Source organism: Lathyrus oleraceus, chromosome 7 (assembly GCF_024323335.1).
Source record: "Lathyrus oleraceus cultivar Zhongwan6 chromosome 7, CAAS_Psat_ZW6_1.0, whole genome shotgun sequence".
Classification (NCBI taxonomy): domain Eukaryota; kingdom Viridiplantae; phylum Streptophyta; class Magnoliopsida; order Fabales; family Fabaceae; genus Lathyrus; species Lathyrus oleraceus.
In genome coordinates, this window is record NC_066585.1 from 450,905,642 (window position 1) to 450,912,024 (window position 6,383).

At 36.8% G+C, this 6,383-nt stretch overlaps 1 non-coding gene across 1 annotated transcript; it reads left to right on the top strand.

The window, feature by feature from the left end:
• Window positions 1-1,116: 1,116 nt before the first annotated feature.
• Window positions 1,117-1,223, top strand: LOC127109470 (small nucleolar RNA R71). The gene has a single exon (XR_007796751.1). It is a non-coding gene; the product is annotated as a small nucleolar RNA R71 (small nucleolar RNA).
• The last annotated feature ends 5,160 nt before the right edge of the window (window positions 1,224-6,383 follow it).

A 6,383-nucleotide genomic window follows, 5' to 3' on the forward strand; every position in this document is an offset into this window, starting at 1 on the left:
AGGAACTTAGCATATGAGGTAATTTGTGTAATGGCCTCCGTGAAAGTTATAGTAATGTGAAGTTGCTTTAGGAGCTCGTTGAATTTCTTAAACTGACCCTCGTTCTAGATTTGGCAAGTCTTTACATGTGGATTTTCTTTCTAGACGGTTTCTTTGGTTATGGTTGTCTCCTCATCATCAACTATTGATTCTCCTACTTGGCTCTTGTCCATCTCTTTCTCTGGTTCCTTCTCAACACTCTTATACATCGCCTGATCTGTAACTGTAGGATCAATGGGTCCATCTAATTCCATCCCACTTTGTAGTGTGATGGCGTTAGCATGGACTTTCGAATTGGGTTAGGGTTGTCCTAGAAATATGGTAATATGGGCGACTATAGCCCTTGTTGTTGTGATACCTGAGAGATTTGGGTCTCAAGCATCTTATTGTGCGTAGCCATGGCGTCAACCTTATTCTCCAATTGTTTCACCAACTCGTTTGTATGAACATTTTGATTCATGAATTATTATTTTTGTTGGGTATGAGTTGCAATGATGTTTTCTATCATTAATTCCAGATTTGACTTTCAAGGAGTGGAAGGAGCAACAGGGGCTCATTTTTCGAAACCTGGAGGTGTTGTTGTTGGTGGACTATGAGCAAACAATGCGTTGTTGTTCTTGTAGGAAAAGTTTGGATGATTTCTCCATCCAGGGTTATAGGTGTTCGGGTAAGGATTTCCTTGTGCATGGTTAACATGGTCAGATGCAGTTCCTATCAATAGATGACAATCAGTAGTGACATGCTCTTGGACTCCATAAATCTTGCAGTTTAGAGTCACATGAGCTATCGTAGCTGGAGGGATAATATTTAAGTTATTGATCTTATGAGTAAGTGCATCGACCTTAGAACTTACATGATTTAGGCCATTGACTTCGAACATGCCTCCCTTTTGTTGTGCTTTCTCTACTTGAGCATGTTCGATTTCCCATTGATAATGGTTTTGGGCCATGTTTTCGATAAGCTGGTAAGCTTCCTTGAAGGGTTTGTCCATTAAGGATCCACTATATGCAGCGTCTGTGATCATTCGTGTTGTAAAGTAGACCATTTTAGAAGGTATGGATGACAAACCATTTCTCTAGACCTTGATGAGGACATAGTCTCATCATGTCCTTATATCATTCCCATACTTCAAAGAGTGATTCTCCTTTGGTTTTTCTAAATGTAGTTATGTAATTTCTCAACACTATTGTTTTGCTTGGTGGGAAGTATCTGGCTAAGAATGCCTTCTTGTGTTTGTTCCATGTAGTGATGGAGTTTGTAGGTAGAGACTTTATCCATGCTCTAGCTCTATCTCTTAGGTAAAAAATGAAATATACGTAAACGAATGGCCTCTGGATCGGTGCCATTACTCTTTAATGTGTCTGCATACTATAAAAACACTAACAGATGAAGATTGGGGTCCTCGGTGGGATTGCCAGAGAACTAGTTCTACTGCACTATCTGCAAGAGATAAGGTTTCAGTTTAAAAGTGTTTGTCTGGATTGCAGGTGGAACAGTGCTTGAGTGTGTTTCGTCCTCGGATGGATCAACATAGTCTTTAAGATGACGATTATCTAGTTCATCCATAAGGATGAATATGGCTCAAAGTTCTTGTAATCAGTGTTTGATATGAAGGAAACACTCGATTTTGTTAATCGGTTGTTCTAATTCGTCTCCGGTTGAGCTAGTGTTGGGCATACAACCGAGAGAAAAAAAAGAAAAATTTCCTTAGTCTATACGGTGCTACAACAAAATCACAACATTGTTTATAAATTACATATTATTGCAACACTTAAACCAGAATAAACACAACACAATTGAACCAAACAGTCTAATACACATTCAAACAGTGGAATACAAAGGCAAGCTCGATTCAAATTATTACCACAATGTCGAAAAGTTGACAAGAATTAAATCCAATAACAACGCATCGCTTCAACATTTATCGAACCGACATCCTCACAATATCGCAATAATGCATAAAATTGAGAACTCAAACCTTCAGCTTGCGAAACCAACTTGCAAATTAGAAATAAAAAAATCCTGGAAAAAGTATCATTAGCTAGAAAAAAACAATCAGCAATTGAAATAAAAATCCACAGCGAGTTTCATCATTGAAAAGTTGTTGTGCGGTGATGGTTATGAGTTGTTTCAAGGTGGCTCATAGTGGGTTTTGGTTTGTATGATGTATTGGTCGGTCGGAGAAGCTACTTCCGATGCGATTCAGTTTTGAACGGAGGGGGTGAATTTGGTTGTAGTTGGGTTTATGTATGTTGTTAACAAGGCGGTGGAAGAGATCTGTTGTAGGTGTTCGTGTAACACCCCGATTCTTTCTAGTAGATGTTTTAATGTTGTATTTATTGAATATGCATTTTCATGATGTTTTTTATTGTTGTATGTTGGTGGATTATGTGTCTTTAAGTTGGGAGTGAAGAGAGTATTATAGGAGAACATATTAATTGACTAATGTGAGAGAATTGATAGGTTAGGGGAAATATGATATTAATAATAGTTTTATACTATTATTTAATTAAAATAAAATAGAAATATAAGGTGTAGAATAAATAAGGACAATGAGACCTTTTGTGAGAGTAAGTTGAGGGTAGAAGTGGAAAATGATATTTTGAGAGATAATTGTTATTAGAAAAAGGGAAATTGGGAGAAGAGGGACTATTTTGCATTCTACGTGAAGTTGTGAGGAGAAAGCAGAGAAATAGGCTAGGTTAAGGAAGGAGAAGCATAGGAAGAACATCATTTCTAGAGGTTGAAGAGATCATTGCTAGGAATAACAATGTAAGGGTGGGTAATGGTTCTCAATTATGGTTGACATGAGGAAATGGTAGATTTAGGGTTTTAGTATTTTGATTGATGATGAATCTTTGTGAAAAAGATTGAAATTGATGAAAACCTTATTGATAATGTTAGACATATATGTTGTATTATGAAATTTGATTATAATTTTGTGATGTTATTGCTGTGTGTGATTTATTGTTGATGTATGTCATGTATTTTGTTGAAAAAGATATGAACCAGTGATTGAAAATGATGAAATTGATGTTATAGTTAAGTAAGGTTGTTAATCCATGATTACATGAAGAAATAGATGAAATTATGATGATAAAGTGATAAGAAATTGGATCTTAATGATATAAATTCGTGTAGTAAGCTTCTGGTATGTATGTTGATGTTTAAAACTTGAAAAATTGAGCTTTTAGCCAAAAGTAATAGCATCTGTCGGCCTATCAAGATCATGTGTCGACCTATCAAGGTCACGTGTCGACCTGAAGAGGTCATGTGTCGACACATGCAGCCAAAAATTGCCTAAAATGTTACTTTTACACTGTCCGACGATTTTGATCCGTGTATCCAAATGAAGTGTCGTTTGAAGCGTTGGAAAGCTAACCGCATTGATTCAATGTGATGGTTTATTTATTTGATTGGTGTGTTTTTGTATTATTGAAATATAAGTTGTATGATGATGATAATATTATGTTGATGTTTTATGATGATGATATGACGATGATGATATAATGTTGATGATGTTTTGTTGATGTTAGCATGCACGGCTAAGAGGGGACCAATGTGTATGTGTTTTAATGTTATTGTTATTCCTTATTGTGAATCATGCATCCATGTTGCCGGAACTTGAGTTCTAATGATGTTGTGGCCTCGATTCTATGGTGGGGGTCAGGTGCAAGTAGCTAATTACTATAGTGGGTGTAAGAACAAAATGTGTTCTACAATATAATTCCAGGATTTTGATGATAACAAAGGATGAAACCAAAAATGGCACCCTAACGAAAATTCTCTAAGTGTGCAGGACTCTGAACAGCAACAAAGGAATCTGATCGTTTTATCAGATACAAACTCTGATCAGATACAAAGTACTAGAAGATCAGAAGCATCTGAAGAAGAAGTGCGCTCTAGAAGTTCTGATTCTGAGCAAAACAAGACAGTAGAAAGAACCAAAAGCTCTAAACATCCAATGGACTTAGTTCTGATGATCTAGAAGACCAGTACTCTTAGAAGCTCTGATGTAACCTCAACACAATCTCTTTCTGACACAGAAACTCCGAGATAACAAAGACTCTGATGAAGTTTCTCCAAATCAAGAAAGAGTAACGGAAGAAATTTCCTCAAATGGAAAGGAAGTATTTTTAGAAAGAAATCATTCAGGGAGACAAATTGATTATGGCAAGAAACACAGAAGTAATGACATTGAATGCTCATCAAAGGCCAATATTCTGTCATCACTCCAACGGTCCTCTTCACCACTATATAAAGGACAACATACTTCAGTGAGAGATACACAATAATGCACAGAAAATTCTTTACATTCTCTCTTAAGTTTTTTCACGAGCTGCTGCTCATACGTGAAAACACTTGTTTGTTTATTCTGGTGTAATATTTGCTTACTCTTAGAAGCACTCTCGATTACAAATCTATTTTGTGCTAAATTGCTTTTGTTCCTCAAGTGACTCTGCGTAGTCTGTATACTTGGGAGGACTAAGAGATCACTCTCTTAGACGTTTGGTTGTATTAATCTTTCTAGATTAGTGGATTAAGTCCTTTTTGAAGGCGAAATCACCTTGGCCGGGTGGACTGGAGTAGCTTGGTGTTATAAGCAAACCAGTATAAAATTCTGTGTGTTCTTACTTTTGAAAAAGCTTTTATTTTCTAAAACAATTCAAACCCCCCTTTCTTGTTTTTCTCAACTTCAGTTGGTATCAGAGCTTCGACTCTGTTATTGATTTTGTAATCAAACACTTAACAGTGTAGATAGATCCAGAACGAGAAAAACTATGGCCAACACCAATGAAAGAGACAGCTACAACGCTAAGCCTCCAGTCTTTGATGGAGAGAAATTCGATTACTGGAAAGATAGAATTGAAATTTTCTTTCTGGGCTATGATGCTGATCTCTGGGAAATTGTCACAGTTGGATACAAACCTCCTATAACAGATGCTGGAGTTGTCGTTCCCAGAAGTAAAATGACTGATGATCAGAAGCGCGAATTCAAAAATCATCACAAAGCCAGAACGATACTTCTCAATGCCATATCCTACAATGAGTATGAAAAAATCACCAACAGGGAAATAGCTAAAGATATACTCGACTCCCTAAGGATGACTCATGAAGGAAACTCTCAGGTCAAAGAAACAAAGGCTCTGGCTCTAATCCAGAAATATGAAGCCTTCAAAATGGAGGATGATGAAGCTGTAGAGGTAATGTTTTCTAGATTCCAAACTCTTATTGCAGGTCTCAAAGTGCTATACAAAGGATACACAACTGCAGACCATGTCAAAAAGATAGTCAGAAGCTTGCCAAAGAAGTGGAGACCCATGGTCACAACCTTAAAGCTATCAAAGGATCTGAACAACATCAGCCTTGAAGAGCTTGTCAGTTCACTCAGAAGTCATGAGATAGAACTGGAAGAAGATGAGCCTCAGAAGAAAATCAAGTCTGTAGCATTATAGTCCGGATCTGAAAGGCGCAAGTCTGACAGAAACAAAGCCTTCTAGGTCGAAACAGAAGACACTGATGACTCTGAACAAGAAGATTCAGACGATGAGGAAGAATTATCCCTTCTAACCAGAAGAGTAAAACAACTCTGGAGAAAGAGGAATAATAACTTCAGGAGACCAAGACCCAGAGTGGACCGATCAGAATCAACCTCAAAAGGTAAAACTAACAAAGATGTTACTTGTTATGAATGTAAAGAAACATGTCACTACAGAAATGAATGTCCCAAGTTAAAGAAAGACAGTTCCAAAAAAGAGAACTTCAAGAAAAATTCCCTCAGAACCAAAAAGGGACTGATGGCTACCTGGGATGACAGCGAATCTGACTCATCAGAATTAGACTCTGATGAACAGGCTAATGTGGCACTCATGGCTAGCACATCCAGGAACACTTCAGATGAAGAATCTGAATCAGAAGAGGTATTTTCTGAACTCTCTAGATCTGACCTAGAATCATGTCTGTCTGAAACTCTTAGCTCATATCAGAAACTTAAACAAAAATTTAAAGCTATAAAAGGCGTTCTTGAAGAAACATTAGAAGAATGTGGCAAACTTGAGATAACAATTTTAGAACTAAAAGATGAAAACAGAACTTTGACATTAGAAAGAGATGCAACAAATAAAAATTGTTCAAAACTTGAAGAAGCGTTATCTCAAGCTCCACAAACTTCAAACACAATAATTTATAAATATGAAAAATCCTTTCAAAAGTTTCTGAAAAATGGGATAGGGAGGAGCATAATGGCATCCACGATTTATGGAGTCAGTCAGAAAAATAGAAGAGGAATTGGGTATGATCCTAGTGAAGATAAAACTTCTACTAATGACCAACCTAAATTTCCA